The sequence below is a fragment of the Peromyscus eremicus genome, chromosome 5 (genome assembly GCF_949786415.1).
Source record: "Peromyscus eremicus chromosome 5, PerEre_H2_v1, whole genome shotgun sequence".
NCBI lineage: Eukaryota > Metazoa > Chordata > Mammalia > Rodentia > Cricetidae > Peromyscus > Peromyscus eremicus.
In genome coordinates this window covers 113,528,020-113,548,507 of record NC_081420.1, presented here as the reverse complement: position 1 = coordinate 113,548,507, position 20,488 = coordinate 113,528,020, and the positions used below count along the sequence as shown (strand labels likewise).

Below are 20,488 nucleotides of genomic sequence, written 5' to 3'. Positions count from 1 at the left end.
AAGAAGGTGGGTTGAGCAAGCTAGGATAAGCAAGCCAGTAAGTAGCTCCCCTCCATGGCCTCTGAATTGGCTCCTGCCTCTGGGATCCTGCCCTGCCCTGTTTGAGTTCCTGTCTTGACTTCCTTCAGTGATGAATAGAAATGCTGAAGTGTAAGCCATAATAAACCCTTTCCTCCCAACTTGCTTTTTGGTCATGGTGTTTTGTTGCAGCAATAGAAACCCTAACTTAGACACTGACTTTATTTAATACTTTGTTTTGGACACCTGATGTGTTTTAGTTTGTGACATAGCTTGGTCCACTCTGGCTACACTCTGAGCATTTCTGCAGTTATTTATGGCTCACACTGCAGTGTTTAACAGTGTGGTCGTTAGGAACTAAGGCAAAGATGGAGTGATTCTTTGGGGAATTGAGTTTTCTTCCTCCTGCTTCCCCATCTTTCCAGCCTGATCTCTTCTTGTATTATTTTGATACTATTCTTATCACTCTGGACAAATTCCTCATAAGGAGCATTTTAATGAGAACTTCATTTTGGCTCACAGTTTCAGGGGTATAGTCTACTGAAGACGGAGATCATGGTGGCTGGGTCTCCCTCCATGTTAACAAGAGCTTATAGCATGGCATGTTCACATCTAGTGGGTAAAGAAGAATGCTCAGACTGGAAGCAGAGCTGGCTAGTATCCCTCAATGCCCACCCACACAGTGATCCACTTCCTGTTTCTAGTCATTGCCTGGAGGTTCCATGACTTCTCTGAATAGCATCCCCAGCTGGGTTCCAGGTGACCAGACATTTGGCCGCTGAGGGATGTTTCATATTCAAACCCTAGCACCACCTGTCTCTCTTCTTCTATTTTTCTTCTTGAGAGGGACATGCATTGAATGACCATTGCTGACCACTATGAATACTTTGTGTCATAAGATTTTGATGAAGCATGAAGCCTGGGGCAGAGTTCTTGGGAGGACATTGAGAGAGGCAGCCTACTAGGAATTCATAGAAATTGTGAAAGCAGTACTAGCTAGCATGTATTAAGTGCTAACCGTGTGCCAGAATTATTAATTGTTTAATGTTTCCACAACACTACTAATAATTATTTCTTCCACTTTGAAGATGTGGACCCTGATGTACAGGGAGGCTTAGAAACTTACCCAGAACCATACAGTGGAGGCTTGAACCTGAATGATCTTATCTCCAAGAGCCTTGCTGTAGTGATTAACTCAAAAAAAAAAAAAAAAAAATCTTGAAAGAAAAAAAATCTTGGAAAAGACTTTCAGCTTCCATTTGGTCTGCACTACAGTGCTTAGAATGTGAAAGCCTAAGGGATTATCTGCAGTAGGCTGATCTGTTAAGCATTCTTCTCTCTCTCTTTTGGTTTTTTGAGACAGGGGTTCACTGTCTAGCCCTGGCTGTCCTGGAACTTGCTTTGTGTACCAGACTGGCTTGAACTGTCTGCCTTTGTTTCTCAAGTGCTGGGATTAAAGATGTGGCATCACAACCTGTAGCATTCTTAAGGGTTAATTTTACTGCAGCTCCACATTCTGGGCACCTGTCACACAAAGCAGGGCCTCATTTGTGGTACCCAGTCCTCTCTGTTTGGGATCATAAAATAAACTTAAAAGAAATTGCTTTCTTGATTGTTGTCCATCTCTAGATCTGTGCCTGGCACATAGTAGGTACTCAGGATGTCTTTGTGGAATGAGTGAACGTACTTGTGAGTCCCCAAATTTGGGCACGTGTATGATGTCTAGGTACTGGTTGTACCATTGGATGAATGGTGGCCTTATGGCTATAACCTTGGGTAAACAAAGAATGATACTGGGTGTGTTCATATCTATAGTGGATTTTTGTTTTGATTGCTTGATTTTTTTTTTTTTTTTTTAGATTGGATCTCATTGTGTAGCTGAGGCTGACCTTGAACTTCTGATCCTTTGTATTTCCTGTGTGCTGGAATTGTGTATCACCTTGCCCAGCTTAAATTTAGAATTCTTCCTCCAAGTTGACTGTCAGAGGCTGGTTCATGTGAGTATCGTTTGGTCTTTTTGTGGTGTTGATAGACACCTGAGAGAAACAGTTTAAAGTTGAAAGGATGTATTTTGGCCCAGAGTCTCAGTCCACAGTGAGATGGCACTATTGCTTTCAGTCTGTGACAAGACACAATGGAGGAAGAGCATGGTCTGGGGAAGCTGAGCACACTGCATGGCAGCCCAGAAGCAGAAAGAAGAGCAGAAAGAGACCAGGGCCAAAATTACCCTCCAGAGGCACTCCACTCCTCAGCAACCCACTTCGTTCTGCCAGGCCCCACCATTAACATTTCTACCACCTCCTGGCAGTTTAGGTAGACTTTGAGTCCGTCAATGGATGTCATCATTGACTGGATCAGAGCCCTTGTGCTCTATCTTAGAAAATGCCTCCACAAACACATGCAGAGGTGTGCTTCACTAATCTGGGAGGCATTTCTCAACTAATGAGTTGATAATTAAGGCTATCAACTGTGCAGCTTGGTGGACATTCCCAAAGGCCATGTTCCTGTGTGATCAACTCTGAGACAACATTACCGAAACCACAGACAGCCCTGGCCTCCACCCCCGTGCCCCTCCCAGGGGTTTGTGTCTTGACTTCTGACTAGATTTCCCCTGACATCCCACATAATATCACTGTTGCAGATGCTTTCTTTTAAGGTGTTTGTTTGCAATTTGAAGATAGGGACATTTGCGTTGAATGTTGTTTGGGAGAGGCTGCTGTACAGCTGTGATGAACCAACCATTGCTTCTGGAACCAGGGGCAAGCAGGTTCCTGGCCCAGGACTGATGGCAGCATTTCACCTGCCAGAGTTTCCAACAGAGCCCATCTTGGATGGGGGCTATAGGAGTCTTCAGAGCAGGAGGTAGAAGGGTCCTTCATTGCAGGGGCTTTTCTTCTGTTTGCTGATGGCAAATGCTCAGAGCACTGGCAAGGGATGTCTTAATTTTTTTTTTTAATTTTAATTTTTATTCTTTACACACATTATATCCTGACCAGTTTCCCCTCTCTCCACTATTCTCAGTCCCCCTCCTTTTCTCCCTCACCACCCCCAGATCCACTTGTCCTCCATTTCCCTTCAAAGAAAAAAGAGCAGGCCTCCCAGGGATATCAACTAAACATGACATAACAAATTACAATAAGGTGTCTTCAGTTTACCAGCTCGACATCTCTCTCCCATCAAAGTGCTGTTTTCCCCATGCCAACTTCAGTCCCTGGTTGCCTGACTGCTGCAGGGCTTACTGAGACTGAGTCTCCTTCTGTATGGTTTTGCATTTTTTTTCCTTTCAAAATGCTTTTATTTATTTATTTATTTATTTATTTATTTATTTATTTATTTATTTATTTATTTTTAAAAATTTTTATTTTTTTTTACATGTGTAGATTCTTTTTTTTTTAAATTTATTTTATAATGTAATTTAATTTTACATATCAGCCACGGATTCCCTTGTTCTCCCCCCTCCCGCCCTCCATTCCCATCTCCTCCAGGGCAAAGACTCCCCTGAGGATTGAGTTCAGCTTGGTAGATTCAGTCCAGGCAGGTCCAGGCAGGTCCAGTCCCCTTGAATTTTAATGATCAGGGGATGGATCAGGCCTGGCTACTACAGGGAACACTCGCCTCCGGAGTCCCCTTGGATGGTTGAGGTGACTTGTATTCAAGCTGAGGAGTTTTGCTCTCTGTGGTATGGCCCTCTGGCCCATACTTCCCCAGTCAAGGACAGGTGGTAGCTGCCATTCTACATTTGGCCAGAGGCCACAAAGTGCTTTGTCAACAATTTTGGGATGGAGATCTTCTCAGCCTCTTTGGCCCAGAGACTGCAGCTTGTCTTATAGAGCTGGGAGCAGCTCCCTTAGCCATGTTCTTTCATCACAGTGATGGGGGTGGGAAGTGGGCAGAGGCACAAGCCATGCCACAGGAACTAGAATTTAACTCCCCAAATGCCAAATAAGATCTCCTCTCTGGAGGCAGGGATTCTTAGAAATGAAGCCAGTGTAGTTTATAACTATGACCCTAGTTACAGAATGAACAACTTACCCTGTGCTGTCCTCAGGGCATGACATCATAGTGCTCTAGCAGAGACTGCTTGGAATTTCTCTGGAACTTCAGGGGAAGAAAGTCCTGCATTCTCTGCTTAGCCATGTGAGTTTGGGTAAGTTTCTTGACCTCTCTGATCCTGAGCATAATGGAGATCACTACAGTCTGAATCTGTTCAGGTTGTGTTCACTATTCAGAGTAAAGCACTTAGAATATCCCATTGAAAGCTTGATGCACATTAAACATTCCTAAAACTGCAATGCAGCTGTTTGTGAATTCTGGAGCATTCAGGAGCAGAAGGTAGTTTATTATTCATCGTTTTTAGACAGGGAGATTGAGGCACAGACTAGCTATGTTCCTGCCCCAGACTTCTACAGCCAGTAGGAAGCTGAGGTAGGATTTGAACCAGAGGCACTTGACTTACTGTTTTCCTGTGAGTGGTGGCAGAACCATTTGGGGCTTGCCAACTAAAGAGCATGTGGCAGTTAATATTGTCAACCTGGTGGGATTTTGAATCACCCAGGAGACAAGCCTCTGAGCATGCCTGTGAAGGGTTATCTTGATTTGCTTCATTGCACTGGAAAGACCCGTCCTGAGTGCAGGCAGCATCACTCCTTGAGTTGGCATACTGGACTGACTGAAAGGTAGACAGTGAACACTAGGGTTCATCTCACTCTGCTTTCTGACTGTAGCATAGCCACCTCATGTTCTTGCCACCACACTTTCCTTATCATAAATGCATGATGCCTTCTCCCTCCCAGAAGTGGCTTTTATCAGTTATTTTGTCATAGCAATGATAAATGTAACTTACATACTCCCCTCACCCCTAAATAATTCTGGGGAAAATGGGACCATTATCATTCATTTTTTGGTCCATTCAAAATACTAAGCATAGCTAGAACCCGAAGACTGGAAGTTTCATTTGTCACATTTGCTTTACCTGGTTATTTGGGTCAGACTCTGATACTTTGGGGGGAAAGTTACGAGGTCATGTCATCCTATGAAGCATCTTTCCTCACCACAGAGAAGATTAGAGAAATGAAAACTGGCTCCCCAGTCTGTTATACTCGGTCCTGGCTGACAGGTGCGCCCTGATCAAGCACTAAGACTCTCTGACTCTCTACTGTCCTGATGGCCCATATTCAGGGGTTACAGGAGCCTAACAATGCACAGACCAGCCAAGAAAAATGAGGCTTGTGGGGAGGAAGGAAAACAGGACCAGAAGAGAGGAATGGTGGAGGTGGGAGAGGAGGAGAAATGTCAGGGTGGGAGGTGAGATGAGAGAGGATGAATCCAGGCAGCAGAGGAGGAGAAACCAGTGATTTATACTTGTTGGGAGGTGGAAGACTGATCTTGGGTCTGCTTGGGGAGTGTAGGGGGAGGGAAGAGGGCAAGAATGTAGGCAGTGAGCAGTGGGAATGTAAAGAAGGGCCATCAGAACTTGTCAGACAGTTTCAGTGCTGCAATTCTGTGGGGGATGGGCCCTAAGGACATAGAGCACTCTGAGCTCAGCATCCTTGCTCTGCACTCCCTGTGTGGGTCAGGACCCCTAGCCCAGATCCAGATTTTACTACCTTCTACATCCTAGCTTCTAGCAAGGTCCCCATGAACTGATGTGAGTTCCTTTCCATCCCTGTATTCCCTTTGGCACTATTCAGAAAAGTTGACACAAATAAACTCCACCATGTGTCTCTTTCATCCAGAAAGAGCTTATGCTTGCTCATCTAGGCGTGCCTCTATGGAGTGCTGGAGGCATTAAAAAAAGAAATACTCAGGCTGATCCAAGGGCTTTCTGTGGACAGGGCAGGAATAATAACACCAAACACGGATTCAGACCTGCAGGATTGCTTCAGCTGTGTGGATCTTGTCATCTTGGCTGAGAGACATGGCCAAGTCCCTGTCCTTAAGAACTCTCAGGGCTCCCTGAGGAGCTGGGTCAGAGGTGAGTGGGCTAGCTTTCTGGTTTTTGTTTGGGTTTAGTGGAAGAGGCTTGTTTTCTCAGTTAGGTTAGGTGAAGCTCTTTGGCTGCCTCTCACTCTGCTCTGGCTCCTCCTCCAGTTCCCAGCAGGAGATGAGTGTGGCCTTTAGATGCCCTGTGCTGAACATCTAGTTCTTACATTCTAGGGTGCTTTCTAGGGTATAAACGCGGGTTTGAGAACATAAGTAATACAGCTTGAGGTGGTAGCCATCCATGGTGGTGCTGAAGGAGAAGGGCAGATGCCTTTTATTTTCCCAGGCACTATGTTGAATTCTTAGATGGAGATGAGGTGCATCAATCACATGTCTGCCTTATGCTGGGCAAGGCCCTAAGCCCTCTGCTCACATGCTCTAAGAAATGTTCAGTAGGGCATAGGTGCTCATGGAGGCAGGGTCAAGTCTAAGGGTATGTTGGTTATTTCTGCTTTGCCACATAGCTCTCATGATGGTCAAGCCAGCTTTCTGTGCAGGTAATGATAATGGCTGTCTGATTTGATACTTTCTCTCTAGATGCTTCTAGATCTTCCCCACCTTTCCCTGTGCTGTTTGCTTTATATTGAAGAGTTTAATGCCACAACACCATTGCTGGTGGTCTATGAACTTACCTAGCTCTGCTCTTAAATATTTTCTAAAGGTCATCAACTAACTCCACATCCTTCATTATAGAACAGTAACCCAAAGTCTAGTGTTGAATTTCTCTACCTCTTCAGGAGGGGAAAAAAAAAAAAGCTCATTGTTTTAGGAAAAAGTTTCAGAGAGGGAGGAAGAGGGAAGATGCATTCTGTATTGGTATGCTTATGTCATGGCTGTAGCTGGAGTTTTCCTGCCTGGCCCACAGTCAGGATAAATCTCTCTCACCTGCCAGTCCCACAGCCTCAGACCCAACCAAGTAAACACAGAGACTTATGTTGCTTTCAAACTGTATGGCCGTGGCAGGCTTCTTGCTAACTGTTCTTATAGCTTAAATTAATCCATTTCCATTAATCTATACCTTGCCACATGGCTCATGGCTTACCGGCATCTTCACATGCTGTTTCTCATCATGGCGGCTGGCAGTGTCTCTCTGACTCAGCCTTCCACTTTATTCTCCTCCTTGTCCCGCCTACACTTCCTACCTAGCCAATGGCCAATCAGTGTTTTATTTATCGACTAATTAGCAACACATTTGCCATACAGAACTTCCCACAGCACATGGCAGTGTTTGAAAAGCTGCAAATGAAGGTTGAGGTTTCCATGCCCTGCCCTGAAGCCCTCCCCACTTAACCAGTGCAGATCTAAGTTCAACCCCACTATGCTGCAGCTGCACCTGGCTTCTAACTTCAGTCCTGGTACTTACCAAAATTTCTGGGAGTTTGTCTCTTTCTATATCCTTCCAGATTGAGCAGGGGCTGTCACATCGGGCTTGCCTGACATCGGGCTGTCACATCATAGGTGTACATTAAATGTTAATTGAATTCCAGATACAGAAAAACATTATGAAAAATGAGCTGTTTTCCTCGGCCTCCTTGGAGATGCCCAAGTTCCTTTCCTAATACCTGTTGCCATATTAACTGGTGCTGAAATTAGGAGACGTATGGAAGCCACTGCAGTTTAATTCAATTGTTGTTTTGTGTGGTTACCTAGTACAGAACATTCTGCACGGGCAAGTGGAATAAATACAAAATGGATAAAGAGGCCAAGGGGTTTGAAACCTGACTACCAGAGAGTAGATCTCCATCAATTACTTCTTGATTTAGGTGGTTACTGCTGGCAAAGAACATTCTGAGTCTGGATTTTAATCGGATTTCATCACATACAACTTTGTGACATTGAGCAAGGTACTTAACTTTTCTGTGAATGAGTTTCCTCTCCTATAGCATGCCACAGACTCAGGAGGTTGTTCAGGATTAAACGAGTTACAATGTATAAAGCATTCAGGATATTCACAGCATTGGTATTCACTGCTGGTGTTATTTGCTGTTAATGAAGTTTCACTGTCCTCATGGAAAACCCAGATGAGTCAGAGCCTATGTCACATGACATTATAACAAGGACAATGAGTCTCCTAGAACTGGACTTAATAAAGTGCTACAAAGGGGTGGCTCAGATTCACAGATGTTTATTGTCTCACAATTAAGAGGCCAGAAGTCTGAAGTTCAGTGAATTGTCAGGACCACCCAGGGGTCCTTCCACGTGTCTTCCTAGCCTCTGCTGGCTTACTGCTGCCCTTTGTGCTCCTTGGCTGGTGGAAGCATCATTGGCTTCACTAGGCCTTATCCCCATCTTTCCCTCTGTACCTGCTTATACCATTAGCCATGTAGTCTAAGGGTCTGTCCTACCCCTGTATACCTCACCTGAATTATATTTGCAGTAATTCTGTTTCCAAATAAGGTCACATTCTGGAGTGCTAATGGTTTGGACTTAATATACCTAATGGTTTGGACCTAATATCAGATGTGTGGATACACATCTGAACCCCTAACTTGGGTACAGAGATTATCCCCTAAAACTCCAAGCACAGAGCCTTAGAAGGAAGCAGTGGCAATCACTCCTAGCTAGGTCTGGGGTCACTCTATCTTCACCTTTGGCTTCAGAGTCCTGGGATGTCTCTCTGAACAAGTTGAAGCCAAGTTTCTTAACTCTTGGCTTTGCATGGTATGTTAGCTTTCAGGTGAGTGGATTCCTTCGTCTTCCTGTTTCTGGAATAGGATGGAAAGAACATTCCCTCCCTCTAGCATGAGGCAGGAACCCTGAGGTGCTGGTGGCACATGTTAGCCCATTTGTGTCCCAAGTTGCAGTATCCCTCCTTGCCTGTCCTGCTTGATGTTTTGTGGCTCTTCATGGGCACATGACCATGGTAGTTGCTTGCACAGATAAGGGCCCAAAGGGTTTGGAAGGCTCAGAAGCACTGGCACATATGAGCAGGTTTGGTTTCCCAGATTTCAGGGTTACTTTGCAGTCAGAATGGAAACATGACTTTCATTCCACTTGGGAGCCAAACAGATTTGCTCCACAGAAGTGTAGATATCTATGGAAACAGCCCTAATTTTAGCCCTGCCATACTTAATACCAACTCAGAGTGCTGTTTTGGGTCAGTGCCCAGGGAATCGGGAACATAAGCAGGCTAAAGGGTCCTATCAAGCACAGAGTGGCCTAGGGACTGGCAAACTCAGGAGGATACTGCCAGGATTAGTGGATTTGAAAAAGGTCAGTTCCAGCCAAGGATGATGCATGACTTATCCCAGAACTCAGTAGGATGAGGCAGGAGGATTGCTGTGAGTGAGTTCTAGTATACAGCGAGTTCCAGACGAATCAGAACTACAAAGGAAGATTTCCGAATGGATGAGCTGGACAGAGAAGCCCTGATCAGAAGGATGGGGTTCTGAATATAGGGGCGGGGTCCTCTCTTGCTTCCCCATTTTATATATCTTGTCTAAATTCTGCCATTTGAAGCCCGTTCTTGACCCTGCTTCTCTTGTCTCTGTCTCTGGAATCCTTAGTCCTATCATGAATTCCTGGGGTTTTTCACAATCTTGATCATGTTCTGTGGTAGCATCTTTAATTCTGAGGTTGACCCTTATGCCTTGAAGACCCAGAAATTATTTTTATGCCTTTGTAGAGTCAGCCAGTTATCATGTCTGTATACTGAGCTGGCTATCCAGTAGACATGCAGAAAATACACAGCACAAAGAATTTGAAAAGATTGTTGATTTCTGGTTTACCCAACCAAGGGCCTGGGGCAGCCAGAATATAATAAATTATACATTTTTTTTTAATGGAAAGACTTGGTTTGTATGAGAGATAGAAATGACCTGTGGTTCTAGGAAGGACGTTCTGTGAAGGGTTACTGCAAGTGGAGCCCATGGCATGGAGGATGTTGGGTGCAGTGGGCTAAAGGAAGGTCTGTGAGGAGATGACTTCAAGGCACTTGGGCAGTAACCCTGTCCTTCCAGCTTAGCAAGAACCCCTGTAGACTATCAGACAGAGAAAGAACTTTAGACACTATGTAATTTTATGTTTTTTGAAGCATAATATTTAGTGTTAATATTTTTACCTTAATCTGTGGGTATTTATTTTGGTTAACATGGATTCCCTGCTCAGTTTCCAGGACTACAGGGTAGTATTCCCACCTGCTCCAGACACTTGAAACATATAATGAGTGTAACTGTTTGGAAATTAGATTTTGGACATGAAAGTTGTGGCTGATTCTTGTATTGTCTTTTCATATACATTGTGCTCTATTAAGTAGGATGAGTTGTGTTAAAATTGGAAAAGTAGTGTGCCAGGGGCTTCACGAGATTAGTGAAGATTGGGCTGGGGTCCCTCCTGTGAATGATGGTCAAAGGTGAGTAAAGCACAGATGGACCATAGGCCTAGAGGTGGTGCAGGTGAGCACTCAGAACTTGAACCATGTCTCCTCTTTTCCATCTGCCTCAGCATGCATTGAATGTATGTTATCTTCTTCCAAATTCTTGGATACTGCTGTGGTTTGGATGTAGTTTGAGTGTGACTCCCAAGGGTTTGTGCTCTAGAAGCTTGTCAGAGTGCCCTGTGAACAGTGGGATAATCTTCAAGAGTGGATCTAGTAAAAGGTGCTATGCCCTTGGGGTGGTACCTTCTAAAAGGATTAATGTGAATTTCATGTAGAGAAAGTAAGTTCTCTTGAGAGTTGGTTATTTTCTAACAGAGAGGTCCTTGAATCCCTCTGGCTTCCACCTATTTGCTTTAAAAGGGTGCTCTATCTGTCATGTTGCGACGTAGCTAGAAGGTCCTTATAGCTCCATGCTGGTATCATGCTTTTGAACTTGCCAAACTATGATCTAATAATCTTCTCTTCCTTATAAAGTGCCCAGCCTCAAGTAATTTTCTGTTGCAACAAAAACGGACCGGTAAGACACTTTTTATTGATGTCATTTCATCCCACTAATAATATTGTGAAGTAAATATGACCTTTCCTTAGCAAATGAAAGGAGACTAAGATTAGAGGACCAGCGATAATGTGGCGACGCTACATTGGTAAGAAGTAAATCCAGAGCTTTACCAGGGACCCAGCCCTACTTAGTTATATTGAGCAGCTACAAAGCAAGTATTAGGAGCTATAGAAGGAAGAGAAGCGGCAGAGCCCCACTTGCTTCCTGGCAAAGCTCTTCCAGATGCCTAGAATGCACTACTCAAGCCACAAGAGAGCCCATGGGCTGGGTAGGATTTATTGGGCTATGGGTTATGTTTATTTGTCCAGGGCCAGTATAAGGGAGTTTTGCTCCTTGGCTTAGGGAGCAGCCCTAGCTGACAGGGTGAATCAGAGCAGATCCCAGAATAGAAACCAGAGAGAGCATGTATATGAAGGCCATGTATATCCCAGTCATTTGAATTGTAAGATTTCTGCTCTCAGTGATGAAGCTTTTATATGTGATACTGTTTGCAGACTGCTTTATGATCATTTATTAGTGTTGCTTGGCAACAGTGCCCCAATTTAGCCATATCCACTTGCCAGGGAATACTTAGTCTTGGATCCACTACGAGTCTAGGTCACTGCTTCAGCATTCTCAAGCCTACTTCCATCTGTCTGTCTGTCTGTTCCTCTGTCCATCTGTCCATCCATACACCCACCCATGATAGTGCCCTTTTGTTAGGCAATTTGTAGCTGGAATTTTCCTGCCTGGCCCACAGTCAGGACAAATCTCTGTCACCTGCCAGTCCCACAGCCGCTCAGACCCAACCAAGTAAACACAGAGACTTATATTGCTTACAGACTGTATGGCCGTACCAGGCTTCTTGCTAACTATTCTTATATCTTAAATTAATCCATTTCTATAAATCTATACCTTGCCACGTGGCTCGTGGCTTACCGGCATCTTCACATGCTGCTTGTCATGGCGGCAGCTGGCAGTGTCTCCTTCCTCTGCCTTCCACTTCTCAGAATTCTCCTCTCTCCTTGTCCTGCCTATACTTCCTGCCTGGCCACTGGCCAATCAGTGTTTTATTTATACAGAACGATATCCACAGCACTCCCTCGTAGGTAACCTTACTTCTTACCTTCATGTTCTACTGCTAGAGGCTTTAGTGCGTAGGAGAATGGGCATGTTGCTGATAGAGTTGCATAAGCAAGGGTAGCCTCTTTATTAAGACCGTAAGTTCACAAGGACACAGCTCTTGTTCACATCTCTCTGCTGCCTAGAAGAGTGCCTAATGCATTGTTGATGCTCTGAACATGTGTTGAAGAGTGAACCAACTACAAGCTGTGTGCTTGACCCCATGGGAAGTACTTTTCATAATCATCTTGTTTGTCCTTCTTATACTTCCCTATGTCTTTGTCCCTATTCTAGGGTACTATCTAGTGCATGTTTACAGTTACTTGTAAGCTGGTCTCAACACTTATGCATCAGATATACTCAATAGCATTGAATAATTTGATTACAATTATTCTTTTTTATAGATGAGGAAATTTAGATTAAGTCACACAAATCTCTAATTCAGGCCACCTCCTTATTTTTGAACCATTGTTTTCTAGCAGAACATCTGTGTACTCTCTGCTATAGGAGCCACCAACCATAGGTAGTTACTACATCTTTTCAAGGCAGCTTGTGCTGAGGAGGAACTAAGCTTTACATTCCATTTAAATTAAATCTCAAAAGTCGTATCTGACTTGTAATATCATATAGGACAGTACCAATCCCTACAAGGCTATCTTTAAATAGTAATAACTGTTGACATTGAATATTTACCACGTGCCAAAGCTCAAGATCCAGCCAGAGACATAGATTGAATGATTTAAACCTCAAAGTCCTGGGTGAATTCACAAGGGCCAGGCTACCTCATTCACCCTGTAGATGACCTATCCTATATCTTACAGCAAGGGAGTATTGTGACTAATTCTTGCCCAGGGAGAGCTGACCTCAGAGTTTTTAATCAGCTCCTTGTTTCTCTCTGTTTTTCATGTGCACAGTAATGAATCTTGTTGCATAAATGAAGATCTCATTGTTCTAAATGTTTGTCAACAACCAACAGAATGCCTCTTTCTCCTCTCCCCTAAAGGAGTCAAAGCATAAACAGCTTTGCAAACTCACTGTTCCCACCACATGACTCATTTAGATTAAAGACATTTCTTTCCATGAGGTGAAGTTATGTCAATGTCATTTTGGAAAAAAAAAAAGCCAATATTCTTCACAGGGTCCTCTGTTATGTCTCGAGACAAATGAAACAAAATCCACTTTGTGTGATGGTTAAAATATTTCAAGGTTAGGATGGGAAGAAGAGAAGTCATGTTGAGTTGAGCTGAAGTATTACTGGGTGGAACAAACTTGCATCCTGTGAGTTTGATGACATTTACAGTTCCTAACTGAGCCTTCCTTTCCCGAGGTGGGTTCAAATGTGAGTGAGTTGCACACTAGACCTGATTACAGAGTAGAAAGCAGAGAAATCGTGCATCTGGGTGGAAGTGTAAGCCACTGCAGTCTTTTTATACCAGATGTCAATAGTACTTTAGGATACAGACTCAGTGTGTTCTGTATGCTGGTGATAGCCGTGAACTAAACATGACTCATTTAGAAGCCATGAAGTGACATGAGGCAGGGCCAGGAATTCAGGTTAGGAACATAATTGGGTGCAAGTAATCAAGAGAGACACATGGAAGGAAAGCCAGAGAGATGAGCCCAAAAGATGAAAACCCATATGAGCACAGCCCAAAATTAGGCAAGACTTTGTGGCCCAGGGAGTGTCGGGTAATGCTTCTAAGAATAAATATGGGGTGATATGGCCAAGGACCTCTGGGGAAAGGCTTGATATGTATAGACTTTTATTGACTAGTTAAGTCCAGATATCTTTTCCCTCTGCTGATTCAAGGTAGTCATTTAGTTTTCAAAGGCAGGTATGAATGTCTGTTCATCCATCCATTCATCCATCCATCCACCCACGCACCCACTCACCTACCTGCCCACATCATCCACTTGCCTACTCATTCACTCACCCAGTACCCACACATCTATGAACACAGCATTTGAGTCTCTCATCTGTGTGCGGCATGGGGGATATGGTGATGTACAGGCACTGTCCTTATTCTCAAGGAGTTCCCAGGCATGCATTTCTGAAATAGTCAAGGGATGTGTGGGATGTTCTGTACTTTAAGGCCAATGTAGCTTTCATTAGCAATATGTGGTCAGCATTGACTTTCCCACTTTCCCTCTTGTCTGTATCTGTATTGTGCATAGGCTATTTCATTATATTCATTGAATCTTTATCCCTCCTGAGAATAGGGTCCTCCATGTCCTCCTTGGACCTTGACTCAATTGTAGACATTGGCAGAGAGTTAAGGATACTTAGGTTAGAGCAGTTAGAAGGGAGCTGTTTCACATGCAAGGAGCTTTAAGCAGGGCTTGAAAGGGTCATCATTGATCTGGAAGAACTCACTGACTTTTCCTAAGGTCTGAGCTTTCTTCTTTCTGTACCTGTTAGTCCTGTGGGCTGTTGTCAGGCAGTGTAAGAATCAAGGGAACCTGCAGCACTCACTGAAGCTGAAGTTCAAGTATGCTCATTATCTATGCACATACTCTATAGTCACCTGGCGACACAGAGGCATTCGTCTTGTTGAACTGACAGAGACCACATATTTACTTTGTCTTCAAGACAAGCTGCCGTCAGGTGTGATCATGGTAGAGAATTTCTTGGTACCTCCAAACCCCAGGGTACTTTTGGTGTCTTAGATTTCAAGGGCCCATGATTTTCAACCTTTTGAAAGCTATTAATTCACTGGGCTCTCAGGTCTTTGAGAAAAGGAGATGGCATCATTCAGGTATGCTTGCTGTTTTGATGCAAGTGCTCAGCAAGTGAGCTCAGCAGGCACTGAAAGAAGAGCACCAACATAGCTTACTCTGCACCATGTGTCTTACTGTCATTGTCTTAGCCAACCCAGTGAGGCTGTGTTAATCTTACTTTAGAAAGGAGCAGGGAGAGGCTGACACAAGTGCTCAGCTTAAGATCAAGCAGCACTGGGGTGGAAGAGTGGAACTTGGTCTCTAATATGTTCATACCAATGTTCCTGTTGCCACTGTTCCTGTGGAGAGCTTGGACAATACATTTACTCCTGAGATAAAAAAGGAGGGGGGGGTACCTGCTTTTTGAAACATGTTCCCATGCTTGGGCAAGCTTATTGACTGATGTGTCTTTTATCTTTTATAAACTATCAGTAATAATGAGATGATAGTGATGATGATTATGTTTTGCTGAGTATGGTGATGGTCATCTGTAGTAATCTCAGAATAAGAGGGATAGGCAGGAGGATGATGAATTTAAGGCCAGCCTGGACTACATAGCAAACAACAAAATGGGGATGGAGCTCAATGGAAGATGCTTGCTTAGTATGCATAAGATCCTGGATTCAGTCTTCACCTCTCTCTCTCTCTCTCTCTCTCTCTCTCTCTCTCTCTCTCTCTCTGTATAAGAAGGATTAAAAAGGTTAGTTAGAAAATGCCTGGCACATTGACCTCTAATACATATTTGCTATAAGAGGAACATTACTTATCAATAACATTGTGGGTATGTTTACTTTTGCTAATTTTGACCATGCACTGGCTTTATTCATTAATAGACTTACTATATTAAAGAAAAAGAGCTTTTGCTTTATAACATGAAGTACAAACACCATGTGGCTATTGAAAATGTAAAATTGAGCTGAAATTTGGCCTCTGGTCTGACTGCCTTTCCTGGGATTCAGCTTTATCTCCCATGGCTCTGGTAGCAGTTTCTGTGTCAGGAAGAGCCATGATATAGCAATACAAAATTGTATTTCTCAAGGCTAGAGCTGTCTCAGGCCAACTGCTCAGGAGACACCATAAACGCCCTTCTCTGAGGATATCCTGTAGGTTGTGCTTGATGGTGTTAGTGGCTTCCTCAGGATGGCATGCATCTTCCCAGTATGCTTCCAGGGATGCGAGGAGAGTCTTCCTTTGTTTTTCAGTATTACATATTATCTCCTGTGGCCTTTCAGTGATGCTATCTCATGCTTTTCCTCCTTCACTCAAATTGATCTCAGGGGACTTGACTTGGAAATGGTTTCACCCAGATCTTGTCTTCTGTGTTTTAGGGTTATTATAGGCATGATATTCTTTCATTACCTTTCAATTAGGCAGGACCATGTGTCTGATTTTGGCTTAAGGGTTGGAGTAGCTAAAACATTTATTGGCTGGTGCAAGAACTTGGGGGCTAGAACAAGTGTTGGGGAGGATCTGAGAATGGCATCACACCTGAAGTAGGGGAGCTATTTAGACTGGCTGGGCATGTTGGCATGGCATTCTGCAAGTAAGAAGTCTGAGGTTGCATAGCTCATCCAAGTCTAGATTGGACTTATTCTGTGACAGTAGGCTCTCATTCATTTAGCTGATTCCTTGTGCTTTTGCAGTTAAGTTGTAGGCTAAGGGTGTTTGTGTGTATAGAGGTGTGTGTAGGGTGGGTATATGAGAATGAGAACAGCTTGCAGAGTTGCAGTCTTTAGTCCTTTTGGCAGTTTGGATGATGGGAAAGGTTGGCATCCTTAGCCCAAGTAGTGGCTGTGCTAGGCTACTAAGGTGATGGAATTGACTGTTCTCTCTTCACAGATTTAAGTGACATTAATACCAAGAAGGGGCTATGCTTTCTGACCTTTCCTCACTGTTCAGAGGGGAATGAGGGATATGGGACGAAAGGAGAAAGGAGAAAGGAGAATGGACCTCACACCCTAGAGCCCTTGCAGAGTGAGTGTGGGTGTGGGCTATGCCCATGGATACAGTACAGCAGGTCTGGGAGAGCTGTTGTCTGATACAACTCGCAGGGCCCTTTGTCCTGGGTTCTGCCCACAGGTTTGGACCTTTCCAACCTTTGGAGGCAGCTGGAGCAGTGAATTGGTACCATGGTGTCAGAGCAGTGGGTTGGTTTTTCTAGGCATTCATTGATCTTCACTTGCACACCACTGTCTTGAGAATGCCACCCCTCTGATGTTTGTGCTTTCCACTGAATAGCTCAGGACATTGAATACCAGAGAAGTCAGCTGGTTTTGGTCAAGACTTTGGGACTCCAGGGTTCATGACTTGCAGAATTGTGTAACAGGGGCTACATGTTTCTGGATCCCAGCATACCATTCTCCTCTTCCTCCTCTTTTTTTTTTTTTTTAACATTTAAATGATTTATTTCGTGTGTGTGTGTGTGTGTGTGTGTGTGTGTGTGTGTGTGTGTGTTTGTGTGTGTTTTATCTGCATATATGTATACCACACGTGTGCTTGGTGCTGGTGGAGGCTGGAAGAGGGTATCAGATCCCCTGGAATGGGAGTTATGGATGGCTGTGGGCTGCCACATGGATGCTGGGAACCAAACCCAGGTTATCTGTTAAGAGCAACCAGTTTTCTTCAACACTGAGACAGTTCTCCTGCCCTTTCCCCAGCCTTACTTATCTTGAAAAAGGAGACAGTGAGAGATGCAGACATTTATCTGAGTCATGTACATTATCATAACAATCTTTTTAAAGCTCTGAGGTTAGTAGTAATTTTGTTGGCTTAAAATATTTTTTAAAATTTATAAAAATTTACACTTAGTAAAGAATGTACCATCTTAATCATTGTTAATTATACAGTTAAGAAGTGTTAAGTAATTCACACTGCTGTGCACCCAATTTCAAGAACTCTTTTGATCTTGCAATATTGAAATACCATGCATTAAACATTCTCCCCTTTCTCCAGCCTCTGGCAACCACCATTCCTTGTGATTTGACTTCTGGAAGTGTCTCATATGAGTGAGGTCAGTTAATATGTGTCCTTTGATAATTAGCTGATTTTAATTAGCTGAGTATAATGTCCTGTAGATTCATCCATATGGTATTGTGTGACAGATTCCATCTTTTAAAACCTGAATAAAGAATGTTATAAGCATAATACATAATATTTACTTTCCATTTATATATTACTTGGTATGTCCTTGATAGAACACTTAGCATGGTGGTTTCCATCTTATGCCTGCATTTTGTATATTTTACAAATTATTATAGACTTAGTGTGAAATTCCAGTCTATTTGACACTTGACTATTTTGAAGGTTCTTCTAGCTCTAAGAATCAAGAACAAATTTGATATGTAAGGAATGATGTGTGTGTGTGTGTGTGTGTGTGTGTGTGTGTGTGTGTGTCTGAGTGTATGTATGTGCATTACATGCATGCAAGTATCTACAGAGACCAGAAGAAGGTGTCAAATCCCCTGGAGCTGGAGTTATTGGTGCTTGTGAGCAGTTTGATGTGGGTGCTGGGAACTGAACCTGGCTTCTCTGTAAAAGCAGCAGGAGCTCTTAACCACTGAGACAACTCTTCAGCCCCAGGGAGAATACTTTGTAAAGAGTCCACTGAAGAATGTTTTAGAAATGTTGGTTGAGGATCTTACAGGATCTTCTTAATATTCAGCTGCCAGTATCTTTTCTCTTGGGTTTCTCCAGGGCTTTGCTGTTGGGTCTGTGGGTCCCCTGGACTTGCTGGTGTGTGTATGGGTCAGGGCTTGCAACACTTGATGCTCCTGTTTCTTAGCTTTCCACCACTGTGACAAAATATTTAGGACAACCACCTTATGATGAGGAAAAGCCCGTGATCATTTAACCTGGTGCTTCTTGTCTGTGTTCATGTAGCACATTACAGTAGGAATGCAGGGTGGAATAACTACTAACTGTTTACCTCATGGCAACTGGAAATCAAAAGTGAGAGACTGGAAGGGGCTGGAGCCTGGACCTGCGCCATTGTCTTAACATTCCAACTTCAAGGTCGTGTCTCAGATGACCTACCTTTATTATATTAGGTCCTAATTCCTAAAGGTTCCACCCTCTTTTGTCAGCACCCACAGGCTGAAGGCCACAGCTTTAACATTTGGGCCACTGGTTGTGTTCTGTATCTAACCTATGGTATCATGAAATCCTGTATTGAGCCCTACTTTACTAGATGAGCTGGGACATTCCTTCACTGCCCTGAATTCAGTTTGTCACCTGCAGAATGAAGGTCTGGACACCTTTCTGTCCCCAAACCTAGAGGTTTCAGGTGACTTAGGAATCTGGTCCTGTTTGAGCTGTCCTGGGTTAAGAATGCTGACATGGCCTGAGGTGGATATGAACCTTTAAGCCAGGTAATTCTTCTGAGTCTCACTAGCACAACTTCCAGAAGTCCTCTGGGGATTCACTTTGTACTACTAGAAGCCACAATAGTAGGTAAAGGCTTTAGCTTGTTTTGTATTTTGTGTCCACTGTTTAAGTATTTCCCTTACCTGCAACAAAGGCCCTATCTGTAGGATGAAGTTTCTCGGGTCCCACCAAGCCCCCACAGTCCTGTGGCCTGCTTATAAAATAATCACTCAGAAGCTTATATTAATTATAACTGCTTGGCCATTAGTTCAGACTTATTACTGACTAGCTCTTATACTTAAATTAACCCATAATTCTTATCTATGTTTAGCCATGTGGCTTGGTACCTTTTCTCAGTTATGCCTTGTCATCTTGACTCCTCTGTGTGGCTGGTGACTCCTGACTTAGCCCTCTTCTTCCCAGAATTCTCCTTTCTGCTTGCTCCGCCTATACTTCCTGCCAATCAGCGTTTTGTTTATCAACCAATCAGAGCAACACATTCACAACATACAGAACGACATTCCACAGCACCTATCAGTGGCTTGAGAACCTGAGGCACTGTTCTCAAAGCAGCAAGCTCAGTCATCCAGCATTAGCATTATGGCCCTGGTCTAGGTGTGAGTTCACAAAGTCAGCTCTCTGGAGCTGGCATGCTTCCTCAAGCCCAGGACCTGACAAATGGATGCTGCCTGTGTGCAGTGAAGTGGTTTACAGCAGCCAAGGCAAAATCTGTTGTGTAATTGGCCAGAGTTTCTTCCCTACCTGATCCATCATCAGTTTCTATTTAAAATAAGTGCTTTGTTTGTCTGGGAGAGCCCTGATTCCTAATGGCTGACACTTACCTCTAAATCACTCTGCGAAAAATTTAAGTAAGCATTTCTTTCTCACCTTTCCCCCAATGCACATTTAATTCAGCTTCCCATGCTCTTGACCACATCATTTCTTGCAACTGTGTGTCCGGTGGGGATATTTATTGCTTGCATCTTTTGAATTCCAGTCTTTTGGGGTCTCTTCACTATCTGGGTATCAAAAGCTCATAATGGATTTTCTACTGCCCTTGAGGAGCTCATTTCCTCTGACAGCGTAGCCAGATTGGAAAAGAGGGTATGTGTGAGCCATGCAGGGAGCTCCCAGAGGCTTCTGTACTGTGTCTGCCCTCTGAACCTGATTTTAAGATGAGAATTTAGCTTTTTTTTTTTTTTTTTTTTTTTTTTTGGCTTGCTTTTGGCAAAACAAAAATTGTAGGATGGAAGGAAAACAGAAAGATGGTAGCATATGGCTTGTCTGACAGGTAGTCTTAAAGGGACCCCCGCACCCCCTGACCCCTGCTGCTTTTTTTCCCCACAATCTGCATTAAGAAAATAAATTCA

General features: G+C 43.6%; 1 protein-coding gene across 3 annotated transcripts in view; it reads left to right on the top strand.

The window, feature by feature from the left end:
- The window catches only part of Large1 (LARGE xylosyl- and glucuronyltransferase 1), a 535,843-nt gene that overhangs the window by 34,654 nt on the left and 480,701 nt on the right, over positions 1–20,488 (top strand). Inside the window, exon 1 of one of the 3 annotated variants that reach the window (XM_059264259.1) lies at positions 1,885–2,015. The exons of the other annotated variants lie outside the window; for them this stretch is intronic. The gene's annotated coding sequence lies outside the window, so the exon portion shown is untranslated. Of the gene's footprint in view, positions 1–1,884; positions 2,016–20,488 lie in introns of those variants that run through there. 3 annotated transcript variants of the gene reach the window in all.